Source organism: Canis lupus, chromosome 27 (genome assembly GCF_048164855.1).
Source record: "Canis lupus baileyi chromosome 27, mCanLup2.hap1, whole genome shotgun sequence".
Classification (NCBI taxonomy): domain Eukaryota; kingdom Metazoa; phylum Chordata; class Mammalia; order Carnivora; family Canidae; genus Canis; species Canis lupus.
The window spans coordinates 23,913,999-23,940,257 of record NC_132864.1 but is presented as its reverse complement, the minus strand read 5'-3'; the positions used below and the strand labels follow the sequence as shown (position 1 = coordinate 23,940,257).

General features: G+C 53.6%; 1 protein-coding gene and 1 long non-coding RNA gene across 6 annotated transcripts in view; one reads left to right on the top strand and one right to left on the bottom strand.

Annotated features, from left to right (window-relative positions):
- Positions 1-10,186: 10,186 nt before the first annotated feature.
- Positions 10,187-25,167, bottom strand: LOC140619466 (uncharacterized). The gene is made up of 3 exons (XR_012019356.1): positions 24,943-25,167; positions 24,068-24,185; positions 10,187-15,899 (listed from the first exon to the last, which is right to left on the bottom strand). It is a non-coding gene; the product is annotated as an uncharacterized lncRNA (long non-coding RNA).
- Positions 20,732-26,259, top strand: part of FAM222A (family with sequence similarity 222 member A) — a 56,322-nt gene continuing 50,794 nt past the window's right edge. The window contains exon 1 of one of the 5 annotated variants that reach the window (XM_072802890.1): positions 20,732-21,597. The gene's annotated coding sequence lies outside the window, so the exon portion shown is untranslated. Of the gene's footprint in view, positions 21,598-25,006; positions 25,267-26,259 lie in introns of those variants that run through there. The other 4 variants (XM_072802888.1, XM_072802894.1, XM_072802892.1 and 1 more) reach the window with 4 other exon arrangements.

Here is a 26,259-nt window from a genome sequence, read left to right as displayed (position 1 = left end):
TATACTAGGTGCTTGGGATGGTGAAGAAAATAGACATCACCTCAATGGGTACAATTAGTGCCTGGCTCACATCCCCTGGGGCCCTTTGGCCATCTCTGTGTGCCTACCAGCTTCCCGTACTTTTCTCCCATTTGCCTACTACATTTGTGACTCCTTTAAAGAACTATCTTCTTGCTGTTGGAGCCACTTTGCTGGCCTGTGTAGAGAGCCAGGGGGTGGACACCCCCTCATCTCCATGCTGAGGTAGTTCTTTTAATTTTTTTTTAAGATTTTATTTATTGGGATCCCTGGGTGGCGCAGTGGTTTGGCGCCTGCCTTTGGCCCAGGGCGCGATCCTGGAGACCCGGGATCAAATCCCACGTCGGGCTCCTGATGCATGGAGCCTGCTTCTCCCTCTGCCTATGTCTCTGCCTCTCTCTCTCTCTCTGTGTGTGACTATCATAAATAAATAAAAATTTTAAAAAAAGATTTTATTTATTTATTCATGAGAGACACAGAGAGAGAGGCAGAGATATAGGAGAGGGAGAAGCAGGCTCCATGCGGGGAGCCCGATGTGGGATTCGATCCCAGGACCCCAGATCATGACCTGAACTGAAGGCAAACGGTCAACCACTGAGACACCCAGGTGTGCTGGGGCAGTTCTTAATCAATGGCTGGCAGCAGGCAAAAGTCCATTTCCCTTGCATCAGGTCAAGATAACTGTGTGGTGTCACTCATGCTCCCAAGCTCTTGAATGAGATCAGGGGAAGCCACCCTCCATGGGGCTTTGCCTGAAATTGCACCCTACTTGGCTTTCTCCCGTTCCCTGTCCTGCTTCCCCCACTCCCTTATTCATTTCCCATGGGATCACTTCCTTAAACAATCACTTGCACGCTGAGGTCCAACCCAAGACTTGCTCTGCGAGGCTCATAGCTTAGTGGGGAGAGAGGCATTGTTCACAGGGTCTTAGAAAAACAAAATTTTTTTTTTTTAAGATTTATTTATTTTAGAGAGATAGAGGCTAGGCAGGGTAGAGGCAGAGGGAGAGGGAGAGAGAATCTCAAGCAGATCCCCTCAGTGCTGAGCAGAGGTAGGGCTCCATCTCACGATCCTAAGATCGTGACTTGAGCTGAAATCAAGAGTCAAGACACATAACCAACTGAGACACCCAGGCACCCCCAAAACAAATTTCTTTATAAATGAATATCAGTGCTTTAAAGGGAAGCAGAGTCAGGAACAGAGTCTCTGAGAGCTGTAACAGAGACATGGCCTGTCAGAGCACGCAGGAAGGCTCCCTAGACAAAGTGATGCTTTCTTCCTGTAGGATGAAGTCCAAAGGATAAGGGGGAGTTTAGCAGGTGAAGGGGACAGGAGGGAGGGAGGAAGCTTTGCAGGCAGATGGCATAGCAGGTGCAAAGACCCTGTGGTGGGAGAGATCGGCTTGGCCAGAGCAGAGTGAGATGAAGCTGGAGGAGCCAATAGGGGCATGAGTGGGGATTTGGGTTCATTTTCTAAGGGGAGTGGAAACACACCTAAATGTCAAATAGAGGGCTGACTTGAGAGATTTAAATTTTGAATTTTTTCAAGTTTTGAAATGTAAAGATTCTTTGACCTCCAGGAGTTTGCCTTGTGAATAAGGCCACCTTCTTGTACAAGGATGTTCACTGCAGTGCTGTATATGATAAAAAATGGAATGCAGAGGCACCCGGGTGGATCAGTTAAGCGTCTGCCTTTGGCTCAGGTCATGATCCCAGAGTCCTGAGATGGAGCCCCACATTAGGGCTCAGCAGGGAACTTCTTCTCCCTCTCCGTCTGCTGCTCCCCCTGCATGCTCTCTCTTTGTCAAATAAATAAATAAAAATCTTTTTTTAAAAGGGGGACAGGTTTAATAAATTTGGTTCAACCATTCAGTGGACCCACAAACAGCCTTTTAAAAGCAAAGGGAGGGCAGCCCCGGTGGCTCAGCGGTTTAGCGCCACCTTCAGCCCAGGGCCTGATCCTGGAGACCCGGATCGAGTCCCACATCGGGCTCCCTGCATGGAGCCTGCTTCTCCCTCTGCCTGTGTCCCTGCCTCTCTCTCTCTCTCTCTCTCTCTCTCTCTGTGTCTATGTATAAATAAATCTTTAAAAAAATAAATAAAAGCAAAGGGAGATGTAAATATGTTCACACAGAACTCTCTCTAGGTTGGGATGCCTGGGTGGCTCAGCGATTGAGCTTCTGCCTTTGGTTCAAGTTGTGATTCTGGGGTCCTGGGATCGAGTCCCACATCGGGTTCCTTACAGGGAGCTCCTTGCATCGGGCTCCTTGCTTCTCCCTCTGCCTTTGTCTCTGCCTCTCTGTGTCTCTCATGAATAAATAATTAAAATCTTAAAAAAAAAAAAAAAACACCTCTCCCTAGGCTGGGCTTTGGATGAGTAAAATGTGCAAAATAGGCTGTTGTCTGTTCACATTCACCTAAAAGCAAAGTGTACCCAAAAAGTGTTTCCAGAAAGACACACACACACACACACACACACATATACATAAAATTATTGAGAGTGACTACAGCGGTGCTTGACACATAGTAGATAGTCAAACAAGATTAATTGAGTGACTTAATAAAGGAATGCATTGTCGTTTCTGGGGAGAAGAGTTGAAGGTAGGAGAGAGTTTTACTTGTTTACTTTTTGATCCTATATTCTTCTGTGACTAGTAGTGTTCTATTTGCTTGTGTTTTTTTCTACTTTAATCATTTAGCTTTAGCAAAGTGTGATTTACACGCAACCAAATTCACTGATGGTAAGCAAGAAACTAGATGGATATATGAATGTATACGAAGGCATACAGCTTGTATACAAATGAATACAGTCATGTAAACAATCCCATAATCAAGGTATAGAACATTTCCATCACCTTCCCTGTTGCCCCTCTGTCGTCTATTCCCATCCATACACTTTGCCCCTGCCCCCTTTTTGCACCCCACCCCCACCCCCAGCCATCCTCCATCTGCTTTTTGTCTTTTTCTGGAATTTCATACACATGAAATCACATAGTACATAGTCTTTTGAATCTGGCTCTGAAGGTTGAGGGGGAGTTTAGCCCCGTGAAAGGGAATGAGGTGGGTTGATGGGTCAGGAAAGCAGCTTTGCAGGCAGCTAGCTTAGCAGGTGCAAACATACTGTGGTTTGGTTTGATTTTGTTTTTTGAGATTTAGGCATATTACTGCCTATCTCAGGATTTCATTCCTTTGCATCTCTGAGTAGCGTTTCAGGTATCAGGGGATCACAATTTGACTATTCAATCACCACTTCATTCTCCTCACTTATCTGTTCACACATCTGCTCACATGGCCTCACCTCCAGCACCCTGCACACACCAGCTGCAAAGTTGTTGCCTTTCCCCCATGTAGGGAGGGACTACATTCCTCTTCCGTGATCTTTAACAGCAATTAGGTAAAGGTGGTGGCAGTTGAGGCCAGTTGGATGGTCATGGCAGCTGCCTCCTCCACCAGCTGAGGCCAGGCCTTGAGTTTGGGAGACACCTGGGCAGAGAGCCAGACAGAGGGCCTTGGCTGAGGATTCTCTTGGTTGAGACTCCACCATCGCCTACTCTGGGTCTGGAGAAAGAAGCCAGGACTGGATCCTTCCAGGGCTGCCAAGCATTCCCCATGCTTCTGGGAATGACCTAGTTTAATCCCTATACCACCTTGCATGGTATGAGACTCCCCAGTTTGGAAATAGGGAAAGGGCAGCTTAGAGAGGGCAAGGGCTTGCTGGAGATCACCCAGCTCAGAGCGAGGACAGGCTGGAATTTCACCTCCTCACCTGCTCGCTACTGAGGTGCTTGGAGGCCCCTCAAGATCGGGGCGGGGGGTGAGGAGTGGAAATAAGTCCTAGACACACTCAGGCCATTGGGAATGTTGGAATGGACCTGGGCTGGGTCATCCTGTTCCTCCCTCCAGGATCCTCTGTGACCCAAGTAGGGGGCAGGGAACACTGCTTCTCTAGACTGGCTACTTGGTTCCCTCTCTCTACCAGCCCCCTACCACAAAGTAGCCCAAACCACTCCAGCTGTCACCTCACTGAGAGAAGGGGAGAAACTAATGAGGGGTCCCTCTCTACCAGGCAGGAGAGAAGGTTAGACCCCAGGACTAGGAGGAAGGGGATAGTCACCTGCCTCACCTAGAGCTGTTCTTTCTACCCTACCTGCCTATTTACATTCCCTCCCCCTCTCCTTCCTAATAAGCCAGTAATAATAATAATCCATTTAAAAAACCCCCACAGTCCTGACTTCTGGGCTCAGGGATGTGAGATAGCAGCCTCTGGCTGTCCATAAACGTGAAAGACAGATGTTGTCAACATCTGGAGATCAGGAAGGCTCAGTCCTGACTGGAACTGGGAACAGTGCCCAGCTGGGTGGAGTGCTCCAGGGTAGGGGAGGAAGGGGACCCCTACCTGTCAGTTATCTGGACAGGGGCTACTTCCACCCTAAAGGAGGGCCTCCAGGCCCTGGCCAGGGCTCCCAGGCTTAGAGGCCCCTTGGGAGTGGAAGCTGGGCGGGTGCTGCCTGCAGGGAGGGGACTTCAAAGGCTCCCTAATCTCTGGTGACAGTTTCAGACACAGGGGTTTGCTTTTTTATGCTGCGGATCAAAGCCCAGAGCTTTATAAATAACCCTCATAAAAGCCAAGGAGCTTGTAAAGTTAAACAATAAGTCACAAACAGGGTGAGCATTCAGGGGCAGGATGGAGGCTGGGGGAGTCAGGCCTCTACCCCTGCTCTGCCACCGGATGGCCACCCACCTCTACCCCTTGGGAGGTCTGGGGCGGGAGGGTGAGGGGGTGTTGGGTTGGACTTGGAGTTTCCTCTCCAGCCTCTGCCAGCCCCTTAGTCTGTCGGCATCCTAGAGCTGATCATTCATTCCTTAAATCATTCCTTCCTTCCTTCAGTCACTCACTCAGTCAATCAACAATGGCTTTCTGAACATTGCCATACAAGGCCTCTGGCCAAGGAGCATAAGCTTGGACATTACCGGGATCCAAATCCCAGTGCTACCCCTTCCAATCTGGGTGCCTTCCAAAAAAACCACCTCACCTTCCTGTGCCTCAGTTTCCTTATCTGTAAAATGAAGCTACATTTTGAACCTGTCCTAAGGCAGATGTGTGGGCATGCCCCATGAGCAGGGCTCAAAACCTTTCCTGGGTGATTATTACTGTTAATCAGACACAATAATCATAATCAGTGGTCTCTACAGGGGGCTGCTTTGCTTTGGCTCCCACTCTCCTGAGATAACTTCCGCTTCTGCCCTCATGCCGTAGGGCCCCAGTTGGGAGGGGTGTTTTGATCTATGTTTTCTGTGAAGTCAGAGGGGCCACAGAGCCATCACTCAAAGCAAAGCTGTTTCCAGAGGTGGGGTGGGGAGGATGGGAGTTCAAGTCCTGGAGCTCTGTTCTCCCTCTCTGGGTCTCAATTTCCTTATCTGTAAAATGGGGGGCAGTGGGAAGGATCCCATGAGGGCAGGAACAGCCAGTGCCTGGTACGTAGTAGGTGCTCAGTAAATGACCATGGATACTTTCAGCTCTTCTCTCAGTGGGAGTTTCCATAGGGAGAACTGAGCATCTGTGAAAAAAGGGAGGGAGGAACAGGATCGACAGGATGAGGGTCCCCCAAACCAGCACACAGGGAGCTGATGCCTGGGCCCTCCCTTGGGTGAGGAGGCACCCAAGATGTGGGACAGACTATGCCTGCACGTATCCTCCTGCCCCGTACTTCGGATCTTCCTGCAGTACACACGGCAGCTTCAGGGTGACAAGTCCATTTCCCAGATGAGGAAATTTCAGCCCAGGGCAGTGAAGGCATTTGCCTGTGGTCCCCCAACTCAGCTGAACTGAGACTGGAATTCAAACACAGGCCCTGCACGATTCCAGCCTTTTCTGCCACTCGCATAGGTGCCAAAAGGAAGCATCCCACAGCCGGCTTCTCCCCAGAGCATCTACCTGGCCTGGCCTTTCTGGAGAAACCAGTGAGCCCCCGGAGCCGAGAGAGAACCTGGCTTTACATCAGTGCACCTCCTGCGATGGGGATTTGGGTTGAGCTGTTGCCACTCCAGCTGCCAGCTTCTGGGTTCTCTGCAGAGGTTGACCTGGGGCAGGGGCGGGGGGCAGGTGTTTTACTCTGTTCGGGCTGCTATTAACAAAATGCCAGAGCTTTGAGGGCTTATAAACCACAGAGAATTGTTTCTCATAGTTTTGGAGGCTTGATGTCTGTTGTCGGGACCAGCATGGTCAGGCAAGGACCCTTTTTTGGGATACAGACTTCTCACTGTGTCCTCACATGGCTGAAGGGGCGAGGGGGCTCTTGGGGCCTCTTTTATAAGGGCACAGAACTCATTCCCAAGGGATCTGCCCTCAGGACCTTGTCACCTCCCAAAGGCCCCCCCTCCCACTACCATGACCTGGGGCATTAGGTTTTCAACACATGAATTTTAGGGAGACACACATTCAGACCATAGAAGCATGCCAGTGAATTCTATTAATCGGTTCCATCATCCACTCATTTAGTGAGTGAGTCAGCCATTGAACAAATGTTTATTACCACTTACCATGTGCCAGGCTGCATGCCGGACACCACAGCTGCAGTGTAAAACCAGATCGCCTGGGTCCCTGCCCCTGTAGAACTGACTGCGAGAAAGCAGGTGACACAGTCCGGTGTGATCAAGGAGAGGCAAGGAAGAGCAGAAGTGAAACTCAATCGATATGTGGAGGAAGGGCAGTGAGACCGCTTCCTGGTGGAGGTGACAGTTGAGCTGGGACCCGAACCATGAGAAGTTAGCCTGGAATGGGGGCTGGGAAGGGCATTTCAGGCAGAGGGAACAGCCTGGGGAAAGTGAGAAGGGATAGGGTATAGACACAGAAGGGACCTCCCCCTCAAAACTCCTTTGTTCCATTTCAAGATCAGAGTCCTCTGAGCAGCAGAGTGCTTCTCACATCCACCATGCCCCCATGCCCATCCCCACGTAAGGCAATACTCCCATTATGGCATCTGAGGCAAGGGAGGCTCAGAGAGGTTGGGTAACTCGCCCAAGGCCACACAGCAAAGACACTTTGGATCCGGAGCAGCTTGGTGGATGTGGGCATCAGGGGGCTGTTTATCAGGGTTTACAGCCTGTGCCCCCAGCATGTCACCTGTCTTTGCGGAGTCTCAATTTCTTCATCTGCAAAATGAAGTCCCCCCAACACCTGTTACAGTCACATCTCTCACTGACCTCATTAGGGCAGTTGGCCTGGAAGCAGCCGTCCCTGGTGGAAGCTCGGCTCAAACCCTGTCCCAACTAGGCCAGCCACAATGGGCTCCCCCTGTGGGCATTTGGCCTAATTGGCATCAGACCCCTGGGAGCTGTGCCAGCTTCGCTGCGATCATTTTACAACCCAGGAAACACTCGTCTGGAGCACCTTTGAGCCAACCCCAGGACGCACCTCCTCTGTGGCTGGAGTACGAGCTTCACCCCCCCAGCCCCGACCGGGCTTCTCTCCCTGCCAGGCCCATCCTGGGTGCCTCCCGTAGATGCCTTCGCTTGGTTTCCAAAGCACCCGGTGAGGTCAGTACCTCTGCCCCTGTCTTGCAAAAGAGTCCCAAGGCAAAGCAGGGGAGGGGACCACCCACAGAGCCCTCACCATGCTGGATGCAGCCCTTGAGGGGCTCCCTGATGTTCCAGACCCCAGTTTCCCAGCTGGAAAATGAGGATGATGAGGGCCATCTCGTGGGGAAGGCACTGGCCACTGGCCTCGGTTTTCTCATCTGTAAAATGGTGTGGGTCTCACCTGCCAGGTTAGTATAATAATTAACCACCAAATAATAACAAGAGTGCACAATTATTGAGCACCTACTGTGTGCTGGGTACTTTTTAGCGGCTCTATGTGTATTAACTCAACCTTCAAAGCAACCACAGGAAGTAGCTCCTTGCTGTTATCCCCATTTTATGGTTGAGCGGAGGCAGCAAGAGGTCAAGAAACTCACCCAAACACAGATAAAGGCCTTAGCACAGGAGGCCAAATCAATAAAAGCTGGCTTTTATTTCTGTTCCACTCCCTTTAGCGACCAAAGAATCCCTGCCCACACTCCCCACCCTTCCTGTATCTTCCGCCTCCTTGTAGACAGCTTCAAAGGGTGGTATTCATGGGATCACCTGGGGGGGCAGAGTTGTAAATGCTTTTACCTTGACTAGAGTTAGACAGCAGAAGGAACTTCTGAGCCATGGGGGCTGCGAGGAGAAGAGTGTGTTCCCCACAGTCAAGGCCAAGAGATGCCGAGATAGAAATGTGAACCAAGCCAGCAAGAGGGACAGGTGGCCCTTTCGAGTTCCTTCCCACCCTGGGACTCCAGAAGCAGGACAGCGGTGGGGCCTGCATGGTGCTGCCTCTCTTGGCTGTTTCTGTCTGAGGCTGGGGATGCCAGGCTATTGTCTGGCACTGGGGGAGGGAGAGTTCCTCAGTGACAGGATCCTGAGACTGGTGAGAATACCCCTTCCCCACGCGGCGCACACCAGCCCCCCAGAGCAGCTGGGCAGCATTTCTGCTGTCTGCGGGCTCATTTATCATTCCGAGGGGGGCATTGCCGCCGTGATGTCCCCCGAGACAGCTCTGCCATGGCCCCATCTGATTGAAATCCAGGCCCAGTGCACACTCGGCCCAGGGAAGTGGCTGCCCAGAACCCGAAATAAATAATACCACAGGCAGGAGGCACAAATCTGCCGCTAATTACGGCATATCCTGATTAAATGGGGTGCATAAATAAATATTTCAGCTTGGAAGATGAATTGGTCAGGAGGACCGCCACACCAACCCTACTTGGAGCCTCTCTTGTTCTGTGTCTTCCCCCTGGGGACAAAGACAGAGCCTTGGCCCCACTTGCCTGAACCACAGCTCAGGATCCATCACACACCCTGCTCCCACAGCTTGGCCTCGACTTCCTTACCCATCAAGTGGGGTATCAATGACCAGCCCTCAGCCAAGCCCACGAGTCTGGAGGGACAATCTGAAAGGGTTGGGATGACCGGGTTTTGACAGAGCCAAGGAGGCAGTGATTATAAACAGTAAAGAACAGAGAATTCGGGGCCAGGAAGTCTTGGGTTTGAATCCCAGTTCTGGGACTATCCTGGTGTCTCGGTTTCTCCTTCTGTAAATTAGGAGGATGTGGGCAGCCCGGGTGGCTCAGCGGTTTAGTGCCTGCCATCCACCCAGGGCCTGATCCTGGAGACCCGGGATCGAGTCCCATGTCCGGCTCCCTGCGTGGAGCCTTGCTTCTCCCTCTGCCTGTGTCTCTGCCTCTAATGAGTAAATGGGTAAAATCTTCAAAAAAAAAAAAAAATTAGGAGGATGTGACTGGCCAATGATGGCTCTGAGCCGCGCCAAGCTCGCAGCATTCGTGGCAGCTGCCATGAGGATAAGGAATACCACACACTCGAATCCTGGCAGTTACTATCATTAGCTGTGGAGGTCCCCAGAAGACCCAGCCCCAGGCAAGGTCCACACTCTTCACACCCGCTTGCAGGCCCTGCCTAGAGACTTCTGTGCCTGTCCTCACAAATGCCACCTACTCATTTCCGAAAGGCAGAGCGATAATAGAATCGGGGGCCCAGGGGAGGGGAGGAGGAGGGAGAACCATCCTGGAAAAGTTTAAATCAATTAACTCCCTTCCAGAAAACAGGCTGAGAAATGTAATGGAGAAATAATGACTTTTCTCCACAGGATTAAATGACACAGACCAGGGCCCAGTGAGGAATCGGGAAGGCAGGAACAGGAGCCATGTCTGTGACTGTCCATGTGGCCTTGAGCAAGTCTTATTTCTTTCTCTGAAACTTAGTTTCTTCACCTGTACAAGGGGAGGCTTGGGCCGGCCTGGGAATGGCCAATAGAAGGCACACCTCCTGTCACTTCCCAACCTTGCCCGTGGCAGGCATTGCTAATCAATTGCAGTACGGTTCTCATTGGGCCCAGAGAGGAGAGAGCAAAGCCAGTCCAAGCCGGAGCTCTAGGCATTCCCTCTGATGGGTCAGAGTTGGCATACAAGCACCAGGCTGGGTTTAGGTGGTCTGCGAGGTCTCTTCTAGCACTAGGTTGATATTCAATAGTGTTAATACTGCTGATAGACTCAGAGTCTAGATAGATAGGTAGATTTATTTTTATTTTTATTTTTATTTATTTTTTTTTATGATAGAGAGAGAGAGAGAGAGAGAGAGAGAGAGGCAGAGACACAGGCAGAGGGAGAAGCAGGCTCCATGCACCGGGAGCCCGACGTGGGACTCGATCCCGGGTCTCCAGGATCGCACCCTGGGCCAAAGGCAGGCGCCAAACCGCTGCGCCACCCAGGGATCCCGATTTTTTTTTTAAAAGTAGGTTCTACACCCATCATGACCCCAACCCATGACCCCAAGGTCAAGAGTTACACATTCTTGGGGCACCTGGGTGGCTCACTGGTTGGACACCTGCCTTTGGCTTGGGTCGTGATCCTGGGGTCCTGAGATCTAATCCCCCATTGGGCTCCCCACAGGGAGCCTGCTTCTCCCTCTGCCTGTGTCTCTGCCTCTCTCTCTCTCTGCATCTTTCATGAATAAATAAATAAAAATTAAAAAACAAAATAAAACAAAACAAAAAAAGAGTTGCACATTCCACTGACTGTGCTGGCCAGGCACCCCTATGCTTTCAATATGTTAACTCAATAAAACCTCACAATCATCAGATATAAGGAAATTACTATTATTACAAAGCTTATTTTACAGAGGAGAAAACCAAGGTCCAGAGAGGGGAAGTGATTTGGCCCAAGGTCACAAAGCTACTACATGGAGTCAAGATTTGAACCCATGCTCATCTTCCCTGAAACAGTCCGGATGGGGTAACATGACCCTTCTCCTCTGATTGGGAGTCTGGGGAGGAGGGTCACCAATTTTTCACACCAAGCTCTGTGTCGTGTGCATCGCATACACTGTCAGTTTAGGAGTGCAATTATTCTCATTCTCTAGAGTGGGAAACTGAAGTTCTGAGGGATGATGGGACCTGCCCGAGGACATGTGACCAATCATTGGCTTTATAATATCCATTTATCAGCCCAGGCCTGGGCTGGCACACTGGAATAGTAGAATGAATGAAGAAGACAGCTGGTACTAGAGGAGTTCCAGGGTCAGGGTACACCCCACTCCTTCCATTACTAACCCTCAGACCCCCAAGCTGATTCCCTGGCCCTGGCTAGATGACCTGTCACCTCTGCCCATGGCCCCAGATGACCCTGGAGCTTCTGGTCAGGGCCCAAATCCATCATTCCTGAGTGGTCTGTCCCAGCCCTGCCTCCTCCCATCCATCTTCTCACCCCAGCTAGAGAGAAGGAGGTGATGCTGGGATGGAGGGGGGAGGGTCCCACTTTAGGAAATCCTTGGCCCCACTGAAGTCCTCTGCAGTGGCCTCCTCCACCACCTCACAGGCAGACATTCCGCACCTGCAGAATGCTTTGGTCAATGCCTTGGACCCCAACATATAAGAAAGCCAAAGGCAGAGGGCTCTAACCAGAGGGTGTGGGGCATGAAGGAGTCCTGCCTGGTGTCTCAACCACCCTCTTTGCCTTCAAGCAGCCCCCAGGGAGGAGACCCCCGGAGAACCTCCAGAAAGCCATGGAGAATGACTCTGTCCTGGGGACCAGAAGACCTGGGTGTGAATTCCTGCCCAGTCACTGACTCACTGGAGCAAGTATCTTTCCCCTCTGAACTTCAGATTCCCCATCTATCACACCAGAGGATTGAACTCAGTGGCTTTCAGGCTTTTATTGCTAGAACAGTGGAAACCTTTTCTCAAATTAAAATCACATGCAGAACTCCAATATGAAAAAGCGATGAAACTGACCCTGCTCTAGTTGAAGTGGGTGGGCAGAGGATGGAGCTGGGAACCCAGAGCTCTCCATTTACCAGTTTCCTCAGCCTACCCCCACCATAATAGTGGTCCCTGACATATCTTCTTAAAATCTTAAGGTTCCTAGAAAGAGGGGCACCCGGGTGGCTCAGTGGTTGAGCATCTGCCTTTGGCTTGGGTCGTGTTCCTGGGGTCCTGGGACCTAATCCCCCATTGGGCTCCCCACAGGGAGCCTGCTTCTCCCTCTGCCTGTGTCTCTGCCTCTCTCTCATGAATGAATGAATGGAATCTTTGAGGGAAAAAAAAGGTTCCTAGGAAGAGTTTGAAAATATAAGAATAGATATTTTCTCAATTATTTTATTTTGAAACATTTCAAACATACAGCAAAGTTGAAAGACAATGAATACTTAAATATCCACTACCTGGATTATACCATTAATGTTTTATTGTACCTTGCTTTATTAAACAAGGATCCCTTGGGCCGCCTGGGTGGCTCGGCGGTTTGGTGCCTGCCTTCGGCCCAGGAGACCTGGGATCAAGTCCCGCGTCGTCTCCCTGCATGGAGCCTGCTTCTCTCCCTCTGCCTGTGTCTCTGCCTCTCTGTGTCTTTCATGAATAAATAAATAGAATCTTAAAAAAACAAACAAACAAAAAAAAAAAAACAAGGATCCCCTCTCAGCTCTGTAAAATTTCATGACTTGGAGAGGACTGTGCCCGGGTGTGTGTGTGTGTGTGTGTGTGTCTGTGTGTGTTTGGGGGCCTCGGGGAGAGAGGAGCAGTGTTCTGAGTCCTTTCTAGGAAGCACTGTGAATTTGTAACAGCAACACAACTGCTATAACAAACAGACCCTGGCATCTTAATGGTGCAACTCAACAGATGTTCATTTCTCATATAACAGTTCAAAGCCTTTGTTGTTGGTCAACAGGTGGGCAACTTTCCTCCGCAAGTGATTTAGGGGCCCAGGCTCCATCCATCTTTTGGCCCTGCTCTGCTCTAGGAAGGTCAATTGTCTGCCTTGGGGCAGAAGAGAAAACTTGTGTACAAGAGGCATAATCACTTCTTACACTATGCTTGCTCACATTTCAGTGGCAAAAGCTACTCGTTCAGCCATGCCTGGAAATGTGGCCTCGAGCTACTTATTCCCACTGGGCTCTGCTTCCCAGCATCCATTTCATCCCATGGAAGGAGATATGAATTTCAGCAGTGAGTTGGCTGTCTGTGCCATACCCAGTATGTCTAGAAGCACCCCCAAACCTATCCTAAATCATCCTAGCCATCGCCCTGTCTCCATGCTATCATGCCAGATAAAGAAGGCCTGGTCAGCTCTCCAGAGGTATTTAACTTTGTTCAACAAACACGCACGGAGGTCTTACTGTAGACCTGGCCTCTGTACCAAGCATTACCACACAAAGATGAACAAGATTAGGCCCCTGTCCTTAAGAACCTTCCGGTAAATGGAACAAATAACTCTTTTCTCCGGAGCCCTCCCTTTCTTGAGAGAAATCCCATGAGAGCTTCCATTCTTCGAGGGTGAGTAGATTTGACACTGGAACACTGGAGGGGGGCACCTGGGTGGCACAGTCGGTAAAGTGTCTGAAGCGTCTGCCTTCAGCTCAGGTCACGATCTCAGGGTCCTGGGGTGGAGCCCTGCATCAGGTTCCCTGCTCAGCGGGGAGTCTGCTTCTCTCTCTCTCTCTCTCTCTCTCTCAAATAAATAAAATCTTAGAAAAGAAAGAAGGAAGAAAGAAAGCAAGCAAGCAAGCAAGAAAGACTGAAAGAAAGATCTGATTTGATAACTCTCTACTGGTCACTTTCTGCATGCCCAGAACATTGAGCTCATTTTGTTCTTCTCTCTTGCAAAGACATTTTTTCCCCATACTATATAAGGGAATGAATGCCAAGTCTCAGAGTGGTAAAGTGACTTGGCTAAGGTCACACAGCTAACAGAGGAACTGGGATTTGAGCCCAAATATCACTTCCTAGTTTCCCGTTTCTTTTTGCCCCATCTAGGTGTGTGCTGGAATCTAGAGTAGGAGAGAGACACAGAGGATTAGCTTCCTGACACAGGCCCTAAGCGAGGTGCTTTACATGTGTCCCCTCATTTCTTCCTTCTTACCTCCATGAGGTTGGTGATGTCACTCTTGGCATTTTAGAAAACAGGAAGCCAAGGCTCAGAGAGGTGAAGTGACTTACCCAAGGTCGCATGGCCAGTTTGGTTTCATATCCTGATCTATTTGACCTGATTGGGGCACATCTTGCAATATGGGTGGTTTTTATGGCTAAACACAGAAGCAGTGAGATCTTCCTTTGTCACGAGGATGGCTCAAAAGGCAAGAGGATGCCTTTTCTATTAATAATGGGGTGAACTTATTTTAAGGCATCTTTGAGCCATATAATGGTTTACAAAACAGCTGCAGACAGTTTAGCAGATCCCCTCCCCGCTGGATCCCAGCCAGAAAGGGGCTCCGGGGCCAGGGTGGAGGCACCTTTCTGGAGCTCTCTGGGTCTGAGCCAGGGGTTGGGGCCGCGGGAGGGAGCCCAAGGCAACTGGGCAGGAAGCAGGGACCTGGCCTATCGACAGCATATGGCCCAATCAATGCTATCTCCCCAGGCCATGCCTGGCTAGACATTGATTTCTGCTGCTGTTGTTAACTCCCTGTTTATGTAACGCCTGAACTTTGCACAACTGAACCGTTTCATGTGCAGAGAGAGCCTGTTGCCATGAAAACCAGGCCGCGCATGACAGCCGGGATGCGGCGGTATCCTTGTTTTATTGGCCGGCGCTGAATGTATTTTAACCTTGATAAGTCAATAACTTTTTGTACAAAAGGAGATCTGCCAGGCAGGCTTGGGAGGCCCTGCTGGCCTTTCCAGGCTGGGGCGGGGTGGGGGGTGGGGGAGGCCGGGCAGGCTGCGTTTAATCCCCTGGAAATCTGCCTGCCACTCAGAGCCTGGGAGAACCAGGCCCAGCCAGGCCAGAGGAGCAGAGATCAACCTTGCAGGGGTCCTGGGGACCACTCCCACATCCAGCCCCCATTTCCCTGAGTCAGAAACCTATGGCAGAGACACATCAGGGTTCAGATCCTCGTGCGGCACACCCAGGAGCTCAGTGCCACCTGGAGCAAGGCCACTGATGCCAGCCTGTAGAGAGTCCACATCTATAACCCAGGCCTGTGTTTCCCCTTCATGGGCTTGCTGCGAGGTTTGCAGATCATGTATGCAAAGCACCTGGAGTGGTGCCTGGTCTGTAGTGGGGCCTCGCTAGATGCATATTCCTATCACTGCTGCCACTTTATTTTACGCTAATAATCATTGGCTATGTTTGTAGAACCCATTAGGTGCTTTTGGACATAGTTGTCCTCGTTTTCTCATTATAGTCCTTCCTTGAAATAGGCAGAACCCCAGTAAGTAGTCACAACTTTTGGTTGAGGAAACTGAGGCTCTGGGAAGCTGCCTGGCTTAGGGGTCACATGACAAGACAGTGGTGCTGATTGAAGGAATGAAACCCTGGGCTCCCAGTCCAGTGCTCTTTCAAACTTTGCCCACAGAATAGCCTGTGGGCTACTAGCTCCCCCGACGGCTAACCCCAGACTCAGCAAATATCACTAATTGATGGTAGCACAGCGCTTGTTCCCTTCTGAACCCGGGTGAGGCCTCAGAATCCTCAACACAGAGCTGGTGTGTGAGATGAGACTCAAGTGAAACTGTGTGCCCTCAGAGGGCTCTGGGCTCAAGTCCCACCTCTGGCCCAAACTTACTGGGTGACTTAGAGCAAGTGCCTTCCCCTCTGTGGGCCTCCTAATCCCAAGGGGTGAAACAAGGGGATTTAACGAATCCTAGATTCTCTTGGGTTCTCCCAGGTGGAAGGGACCCCATCACCTTCTGGCTGATATCCGGCATCTTGAACTCTCCGGGCATCTTGAACCTTCTCCAATTCCATCCACATAGATCGACATAGAACCTAATGTGTGCAAGTGATCACACAGGATGCTGGCGATATAGCACTGAGGATGATGACCAAGAGTCCTCCCGGCCCCAGAGCTGACCATCTAGACAGGGAGATGGAAAATAAACAAGTCAACTTACAAGAGCCCAGGGAGTTGCTGACGGTAATAAGTACTCCAGAGGCAAAGCAAAGGAAGGGCCTCTGGGGAGAATAACCGTAGATGGGGTGGTCAGGAAGGGCTTCTCAGAGGAGGTGATATTTAACTGAGACCTACACTGTGACAATGAGACAGTCATGCAAAGAGTGGAGGAATAATGTTCCAGGCAGAGGGAACAGCTTGACCAAAGGCCTCAGGGGGAACTAGTTTGGCGCCTGTCAGCAATCAAGAGGAGGCCAAAGTGGCTGGAGGTGAGCGTGGCAGGGGCCAGTCCCTGAGACTACGTGGGCCTCCTCAACCCCCCTCCCCTGGGCTCCTGGCCCCATCTCTCTGGGCCTGCCCTAGAGAAAGGCTCCAGGTACTGGGGGGAAGGGGTGGTGGGCAGAGCTGGGTGAATAACAAGGTTACACGTGCTGCTTCTTTCTCCTTTTCTCCAGGAGGAGCATAAAGAGCTCTTTCTTTTCTGCTTATTAATAGCTCTGATTAAATTATCTCTGAAAAACCTACGTGGTGCGCACCAATGGGGGCTCGGCTCCCTCCAGGCTCTGGCCTAGATTATGGCAACAAGGGCAGGTGAGGCAGGTGGGGGCTGGGGAGGGAGGCTGGGGCAGGCCTGCTCCCCCACTCCCACCAGGACAAAGACTCGCCTCTGCTTCCTCACCTCCCTCCCCAGTTCAGCTCAGCCTCTGACCACCTCCACTCCTGGGACAGTCACAGCCCCCTCACTTGGGACACCAGGCCTTTGCGTTGGCAGTTCGCTCTGCCAGGATCATTCTTCCCCCTCACCCATCCCTTGGCTACCTCCTACTCATTTTTCCACAGGGCCGCCGATCAGCCTTTCTACCATCACTAGCCCACCGGCTGGGTCAGGTGCCTGCTCTGGGCTTTTCCCTCTCCTGTTACCCTGGATGATCACTGCTGGTTGTTTTATCTGTCCCTCCATGAAACTTGAGCCCCACAAGGTCAAGGACTGTTTGGGTCACTGCTGAATCCCTAGTGGCTGCCACAGAGCAAGTACTTAGGAGATATTGAATGAATGAATGAAATGAATGAATCAAAGAATGAACAGAGTTAAAGAGGGAACAGGCATGACTAACCTTACATACATGGGAGAGTGGGAGCAGAAGTTTCAGGCTCCAGACCCCTTGAGCTGTGCCTATGTGACAACTAACCCCATTTCACAGATGGGGAAAACCAAGGCACAGATGAGTCACATGACTAATCACCTGAAGAGTCAGGATTCAAGCCCAGTCAGCTTGATTCCACTTCCTCCTCCTCTCTCTGCTTCTCCACCACAAAGAAAACCTGGGCCATGTTTATTCATGGATTCAGAGATTAATTCAACTAAACTTTATTGAGTGCTGACCATATACCAGGGCTGTGCTAGGGCTAACACAGTTTAAATGCAGACCCTGGTCTCCCAGAGCCTTCAGGTTGGTGGGAAAGACCGTCAAATATGTGAGTCATTATAAAACAGACAAAGTACATTTATGAAGGGGGAAGTGCTCCAACCTGGAGGGCAGTAGTCAGGGAAGGCTTCCTGGAGGAGGGGATACCCTAGCTAAAATCTGAAGGAGAAGCAAAAGTCAACTACCTGAAGGGAGGATATTCTAGGTGGAAGGGACAGAATGGGTAGAGACCTGGAAGTCAGAGAGACACCTGGGAGGATGTTGCAGGCACTTCAGCAAGGCTGGAATGTAGGAGGTATAAAGGGACTGTGAAGACTGAGATGCTTTCTGTCCCCCAACCCCCTCAGGGCCTCTTGAACCCCTGGCTGCAGCCAGCATTCAAGCACTGGCCTGCCTGGTGGTTCTGTGGACCGTGGCAAATCTATCTTGACACTGTCTCCATTCACATAATGCAGAGTTATTGCACATGACCATAGCAAGGGGAGGCCGGATCAAGGCTGGGAACTGGGGACCTGGGGGGCACTGACAGGAAGGCCTGACCTCAGGGAGGTGGGCAGTGTGAGCGTGAGTGTGGGAGGGTATAAGCTGAGCATCTGTGAGGCCATTTACCTGCCTGGACGGGTATGAGGGGCACCTGAAAGACTGGGCTTTCCACCTATGCAGCTGCCTTCCAGTCTGAAATCCCACCATTAGTCTACGGCCATACCACCCTGAACGCGCCCGATCTCGTCTGAAATCCCACCATTAGTGCATCATGGGCTCCCAGACCTTTGGAGACGGAGGGGCCCTTTGAGACCTTCTAAACCCCCCGCTGTGCATTGGAACCACAGCGAGACCTTTGGAAGCCACTGAGTCAGGGAGGAGTGCCACCTCAAGGGAGTGTGATTGGTAGGGCTGGGTCCTTAGTCCCGCCCTCCATTCTACAACAGAGAAAACTGAGGTCTGAAGAGGACAGGTAACTTGCCCTCAAGGCTGCACCCAGTCAATTAGTGGCTGGCATAGGGTGCAGTAAATCAAGATCAGAGGCTCTAGCGTTTGGGACCTGGTTCTGTCATTGTGTGACCTTGTGCCAGTCACACGGCCATCCTCAACTATGAGATGTGTACAGTAATCGAACAGACCTCACCGGGGTGCTGTGAAGGTAAAAGGAGATAGAAATATGTGATATAAACAGCATGGAGCATGTGCCCTGCACATAGTAGGTGTCAAGTCATAGTTAACTGACGATGGAAAAAAAATCCTAAATTATAGAAAATAGATGGTGTGGCCCTGCAGCCTTCTTCTCCACTTCCTGCTCTCTCTTTCTTCCCAGGGTTTTGGTTGTCACCATCCCTCTCATTGCACCTGGCTGGAGTGCTGCACCATATTCTTCCCACCTGTCCACACCCTGGGTCCACCCAGTGCGTTGCCCGGGTAACCCGCCCTGACGTCACTGGCAGCTCTTGTGGCTGGGCCCTGGAGCAGAGTGAGCTAGCGGAAACAGCTGGATCAAGTTCCCATGTACATCCCCACCCCCACTCCAACTCCAAGAAGGTTGGGTGAGACAGCCTAGGAGAACTAGAGCAGGGCAATGAAGCCAGGAGCTGCTGGGAATGGCACTCATGGCAGAGGCTCGAGGGCCTGAAACAGGGCCAGCTCCTGCCCTAGATAAGGAGGCAGGTGGCCTACTTGGTCGGCCCTGGAGCTCCACCACAGGCACCCCCCCACCCCCAGGCTCTGGGTAGAGGTGTGTTGGCTCCTAAAAGTAGGCTAGCTACCCGCCTCCCACCCCAAAAGCAGCCCATCTCATGGGTACACTCACCAGGGTCTTTCTTCAAAGCCTTCCAGGTCTGGATGACTACAGTTGGCATTTATTAAGCACTTAATGGATTCCGAATCATTTCCAGCAATAATTTTTGTCCGCACAACCACTCCCTCGGATAGGAATTATGATACATAGACAAGAAACTGGGGCACAGAGCCACGAAGGTAAATGTTCAAAGCCAACAGCTAGCAAGGACAGGGATGGAATCCCACTCAAGTTCCATGGGATTCCATGGGGTCACACAGACATAGCCTGAGAGTGGTCAGAGGAGTTCTGTGGCTTTGCATCTCTGTAGGGATCCTGAAGTCTCTCCTGGAAAGCTGGCTCCCCAGCATGCTGTGTGATGGACACAAGGCAACTGAGGGAACTATCCCTCCCAGGACTCAATTTCTCCAGCTGTAAAATGGGACTTTTTACAGCAGGCCACCATGGGCTATCAGTCAGACCTACTGAGAACCTATGAAGCTGCTTAGAAAGTAAAAGGCAAGGTGCAGTACAGTTTGATAGACTCAAAATTTGGCACCAGGTAATACTGTGCCTCAATTTCCCCATTTGTTAAATGGAGGAGAATATCGGGGCCTGCTTCCCATATATGTGGTGTGGATACCACGCAGTGGACTTTGTAAAGAACTTAGCACAGTGCCTGGGTGTATAGTCAGTGGTCCACAGATCTCAAATGTGATGCCAAATATCATTCACTGCCGAAAAATATCTTGGGGCAAAACACTCCGGGACAAAGTGTCACTTCACATCTCTTAACCACAATTTCCTCTATAAGCTGGGAGTATAATAATAGTACCTACCATGTCGGTTTTCTCATTTGTAAAATAGGGATAATACTATCTACCTTACAGGGTTGTTGTGGGCATTATGGCAGAGTATGTAATTACATAAGTGGTAGCTTGCTACTATTTTTAATAAATTCCCCGTAGAATTGTCTTCCAGATTAGCAGATAATGAATGCTCTTCGCACAGTGCCTTGCCCCAAACACGTGCTCAATAAAGGATACTTGTTTTTCCACCTCTGGGTCCCGACAAAGGGACTACAAATACCAGCACGCTCTGCGCCTCATGTCGGGGCCCCTCCGCCCGGCGCCGGCGCGCTGCATGCCGGGACTTGCAGTCCTTGCGAGGCCGGGCCCGCCTCGCCCCAGCTTGGGGGAGGAGGTTGGAGAGCCGCCCTGCCGGCCTTTGAATTTTGCCGCGAAAAGCGCGCGTGGCGGCCCCCGGCCCCGCCCCCCGCAGGACGCGGCGCCGCGTCACCCTGGTAACCGCCTCTCGGCCGCCGCTGATTGGGCCGGACCTCAGGGGGCGGGCGGGGGGCGAGACGCCGCGGCCGCTGCCGGCGCTCGCGCCTGTCAGTCGGGCCGGAGCGGAGCAGCGGGCAGGACGGCCGGGCTGGCGGCTCCGCGGGAAGCCTGCGTGCTCCAGCCGAGGGAGGTGAGGAGCCGGGCCCGCCGCCCGCCGGACGCTGCGCGCCGCACCGGGGCCTGAGGCGAGGCTGGGCGCCGGCGCGCGCCAGGCGGCGCGAGGCTGAGGCCCCGGGAGCCCCCGCGCGCCGCCAGGGGCCATGGGCGCGTGAGAGCCCGGCGCGCGCCACCCCTGCTGCAGCTCGCGAGCTCGCACGCCCGCTGTGCCGTGTCCCGGGCCGTCCCCACGTCCGCCCTGCGCCACCCGGACCGGTTATTTGGCGGCGCCGAGGCCCCCGGGACTGCCTCGAGCCTCCGCCGCCCGCCGCCGCCGCCGCCGCGGCCGCCGCTGCTCTCCAGCTTCCCCTCCCCCCACACCCAGGGCTTGGAGCAGGAGCAGGAGGAGGAGGGGCCGGTGCATTCTAGCCGCCGCTCTTTGCAACCTGCGGGGGCCGGTGCGTGCCCGGCGAGGGGCCGGGGCCGCTGCAGGTGCGTGTAACCCCGGAGGAGGCGACCCCCTCCCGCCGCCGGGCGGACCGGGGGCTGCGAGCCGCGGGCGGGCGGTCGAGCGAGAGGAAGCAACAAAGACAGGCTGCGGCTGGGGCCGCGAGAGGGGCCGCGGCCGCCGGGCTCCCGGCGCGGGCGGAGAGGGCGCCCCGGGGAGCGGCGCGGGCCGAGCTGCAGCCCTGAGCGGGACCCCGAGGGGAGGCGCAGCGCCGCCCGCCGGACGCGCTGAGCACAGGCCCCGGCGAGGATGCGCCGCCTGAGCGCCCGCGCGGCCCAGGTCCCGGGCGGGCACGACCCACGCTGAGCCGGGAGAGCCGCCGCCCCCGCCCCCGGACGGCGCGGGCCGGCGCCAGGACCACCGTCGCTGACAGCGTCCCCTTCCGCCCCGAGAGAGGCATCGGCCCCCCCGGGGCGCGCCCCCGGGCAGCCTCCGCCGCCTCCGCATGGCTGCGACCCGGCGGGCCGAGAGTCGTCGCCGCTGAGACCTGGTGCCCTTCAGCGGCCTGGCGGATCCGGTGAGTTCCTCGGGGCGCGGTTGGTTCCGGGCCGGGGCCGGGGGCACTCCCTGGCGTCGGGGCGGCCGGGTCGGAAATAAAGGGGCCCCGAGCTGTTGGGAATCTTGGAACAGCGCTGCTCCTGGTCTCCCCCCAGCCCTTCCCCTCTCACACACAACTTGTCCAGACAGGCCAGGCGGCCGGCGAGGAGGTTGGGGGCCCGTTGGGGGGACTCCACGGAGCCCCGGGCGAGGCGTATGCCGGAGAGGAAAGGTCACCCCACCCCTAAAGCCAGCAGACAAAGGTAGCAGCTCCGTCATCCGAAAATGCCCTGGGAACTCCCGTGTCTTGGAGGGCCAGGGAGGGGGGTATCCAGGATGGAACCCTTGGGGTCTCCCAGGCAGCCTCTGAGGTCCTCAGGGGACCTCAGCTCAGACAGAGGTGGATGTGGAGTCCCAACCATGCAGGTAGCTGCGTTTGGGGATCGTCCCCTCCAAAGCTAGAACACAGCAGAGTCTCCCGAACAGTCCTCCTTCTTCAAAAAAGCTGGCAAGGTTGGTGGGTTCCCCCGTGGGGCCACAGCGTGACGTCATGCCAGGCCTCTGACGTCACTGGGGTTGCCGTGGCGACCTGATGTGCTTTGACCCAGGGTCGGAGGGGGCGGGGTCGTGGTAACCAGGGGCAAGACTGGATGCCTTTGGGTTATGGAGGGGTGAAGGCAGATTCGCCACCACCCTGGACTGCAGTCCTCTGACCTAAATCCCCAGCTCTTCCATGAGGTGGGGGAGGGAAGCAGTGCCAGCTGTCCCTGCGGATGCTCCTCCCCTCAAGGACAGGTGTTCAGCTTTGCCCATATAGCCTGGCACTGCCTGGGGGCTCAGGACTGCCAAACAGAGCAACTTTATGCTTTCAGAAGGGATGCTATGGAGATCTCCTTAAACCCCACTATACACCCAGCCAGCCAGCTGGAGTTCCCAGAGAGATGTGCCCCCCCCCCCCCACCTTAAAAGAGGCCACTTCTGATCAGCAAAAGTGTGCTCCCCCAGCCAGGGAAAGTGCAGAGGAGCTGCTGCCTGCAACCCCTCAAGTCCAGGGGTTCCCCGTGCTGTACAACCCCAAGATGAAGGGCCTTGGCCAGGCCTAAACTCCTGTCTGCCCCACTCTCCTTTTGCTGTTTAAGATGATTTTGACAGGCACAGTGTGGTGCTCATTAAGTGAATGGAGGGCAAGTCAGGCCCGGCAGTGCCAAGGTCTGAAAAAAGTGTGTCCCTGCCAGGGGCCAGCTTTGATGGGACTCAGGCACCAGCCCTCTTCCCCACACGCCCCAGCACTGGCCCTGTGCCTTGTGAAGGCCCAGAGAACCCCCCAGCCAGTATCCTGCTGTTGGGTTCTTTGATTCCTCTTCTGAGTTCCTCCCGGCAATTGCTCCTGTTGTCGGCAATTGCTCCTGTTGTCGGATGTGGGTGAAACTGCTGTGATCACATTTGGAGGGAAAGGTTAGAGAACTGTGTCACTGCTTCTGCGCAGGGTGGGGTGAGAACAGAGGGAAGGGGGGGGTCATTATGAGAAGCCCGACCCCAGTCTTTATGCAGCCAGCATTTTTTCTCTTCTCCTACCAGGCTCTCCAGCTAGATTAACAGGTCAATAAATATCAGCGGAGCTGCTTTTGGGGGCTTGGCAGGGAGATGATATTTCCAGCTGAAATGGTGTCGTTAAACACACAGGCTTCCAAGGACAGAGCAACAGCAGATGGGGGGAGAAGTGGGAGAGGTGGGCAGAAGGGCTGTTTGCACTGCCTCTCGAAGCTTCCCAGTTTAGAAACAAACCCGGAGTGTGCGCCAGAGATCCACAAACACAGGCAGTTGGAGGTCCTCCGTGGAGTATTTACACTTCCACAGCCAAAGCGGAGGGAAAGGCTGTCAGAATTGGGCAATTCCTTCTGTTCCCTTCCCTGGGCTTGGCAGTAGCACCAGGCGAGGAGCAGGAGGGAGTGCCAGCTTACCCGCGTCTCCCCGTGTGCCAGGCATTGTATAGGATCTCAATTACCGTTACCGCTGGAGTGGCTTGTGTGCTGTGGCCCATTTTGCGGATGAGGAAACAGGCTCAGGTGCTCAGCCAGGCAGCTGCAGAGGTTTGACTCCGAAGTGCCTTGGCACCAGAGTCCCCTTCCTCTGGGGTGAAGGGGAGGCCTTACACCACTTGTTGTACAGGGTCTCTGCAACAGTGGGGGGCTTTCGGCAATGGTAGGAGTCTGGCCTCACCAGCATGCCTTCCCACACTGAAACCTGGGTTTGAATCCTGCTTCTTCATTACCTACAAGATATGTTGACCTGAGTAGCAACTTATGCCCTGGCCTTGTGGACAGACTGCTTCTCTCACCCCTGGTACGCCTTTCTCCAGCACTGAGGGAAGGGTTGAGAGAGCTGGCCCTAGGCTCATTGTCATCTGCCCCTCTGGCTCCCCTCAGGGAGAGGTGTGAGGCTGCACTCACCTACTGAAGGGACCCTCCTGGTGGGCATTCAGCTGGTAGGGAAGTCAAGGATGTGGATGAGTCAGTGCCAACCTTGGTAGATGTGGTTCCTGACCCAGCCTGAAGGTTGGCAAGGGCCCTGTAAGGAGGAGTGCACTGTGACTCTCGGGACAAGTAGGGATCTGCCAGGCAGAGGATTGCAAAGAGTGTTCTGGGCACTGAATGTGGCCTGTGAGTGCTGGGGTGTGCTGGATGAGGGGAAGTGGTGGTGCCAGCGTGGGCGTGTCCTGGAGACTCGTGGATGGGAGAGGCTAACCAGGGGAGAGGACCCAGTTAGGGCTCCCTCAATGGGGATGGTAACCCTGACCAGTCTCCTCTCAAGGTTAGCTCCCTCCCTCCACTCTCTACCCCAACTCCCCCAGTAATCCTCACCACTTGTCTAATTCCACCTAAGCTCGTAAGCTAGCCCATCCCCTATCCCTTCTGAGCCTCACAGTTGCTCTGGCCAGGGGCTAGGCTGGGTTGCTTAACCCCAAGCGGTGGCAGTGTCTCATGGTTAAGAGCCAGGCTGTGGAATGGGTCCACCCTTATTGGCTATGTGACCTTGGGTGAGTAGCTTTGCCTCTCTGAGCCTCATCCTCAGAACAGAGCCTCGAATGGCTCTCCTTGTCCCTCCTGGAGCCACAGATCAGACTGCAGGGTAGTCAAGGACCCTTCCAACTCCTCTCGACTGGCTCTCCCAGCCACCTACCCAGAGCACCCCCACGTGGTGAGCACACGTGGCTCCCTCCCGTCCGAGTTCCTACGGGGCCGAAGCCGGGGCCTGGCCAGCCCCACCCCCCACCCCCCACCCCCCACCGCTCCCGGCCCCCTCCACCTTCCAGTCCCTCACCAACCGGAGGAAGCAAGCGGAGCAGCTCATATTCATGAACCGTAATTCAATCAGGCGGCGATTCCTCCGGGCTCGGGGCGGGGGTGAGAACGAGGAGGCGCGCACAAAAGGGCCGCTTTATTACCTCCCGCGGGCCGGGGATGGCTGCTCTCCCCCAGCAGAGGCCGGAGCCGCCTTTATTGTGTTAACCCATTTGCGTGTCAAGAGCTATTGTGCGCTTTCCCCGCCTGTGCCGGGCGGACTGCAGGCGGAGGGCTGCACGCCGGCCGGTCACCTCCGCGGGCGCCGCCCACCGCCCTGATTGGTTGCTAAGTGATTTGCATCCAAGGTAATCACTTTTATCTCAGAAGGATGTCGACTATAATTATAAGCTACTGACATCTTTTGAAATCTGCCTAATGACTATTTTAGTCTGCACGGGCTGGGGGTGGGGAAGGGGATTCTGGAGGCAGGGGTGGGCGGGGAGGAGGCTGGAAGGGGGATGGATTCCTTACACCTGGACCACTGATTCGTTAGTTGAGAAATATCCGAGGGCCTCCTGCATGCCTCGCCTGGCCTTGAACAAAAGAGAGCTTCCCAGACCCGGGTCGCGTTGGTGTGGGCGGAGTTAGTACCATTTCAGAGATGGGGAAATAGAGGCCCCGGAGGAATGAGCCACCAGCCCAGAATCAAATACCCAATCAACGGTTGGAACGCTAGTCTCTCTGAGCCCCAAATTCATGTGCTGGCCACCAGATAGGGCGCAGACAGAAATAATAATAGTGAGCATTCCTGGGTAGAGGTCACCTGTCGGGGACCTTCCCGGATGTATGTCATTGCCCTAAGAAATGCAGGGGCTGTTACTACCCCTGTTTTACCGGGGAGAAAAGGAGCCCAGGGAGGCTACTTCCCTGCCCAAGGTCACAGAGCCAGGAAGGAGCACAAGTGTGAAGTGGTTGGGGGCCAGAAGTGGGGATGCAGGACACAGCATGGCCAGTGAGAAGAGGATGAAAGAGTGAGCCTGGGCTCCAGCTATCCCCTCCATCACCCCCTGGGTCCACTTCGGGGTCTGGGCAAGGGCACCCTTCTGGCCACCGCCTATGTGGCAGAGCTCTAAGGTATCAGATGGCCCACAGCCTCCACGGGGAGGAAGATGAATCTGCAACTAAGTCGAATTCTGGTCAGAGCCAGAGCAGGGCTGGAGGAGGAAAAAACTGCAGCTGGTCATGGCAGACTTCCTGACAGAGGGGGCTTTTGCTCTCAGGCCTGAGGACTGCGTGGAGTAAATGATGATGTTGCTGGCAGAGGGTCTTTGATATTCAAACAAATGACCAGGAAGGAC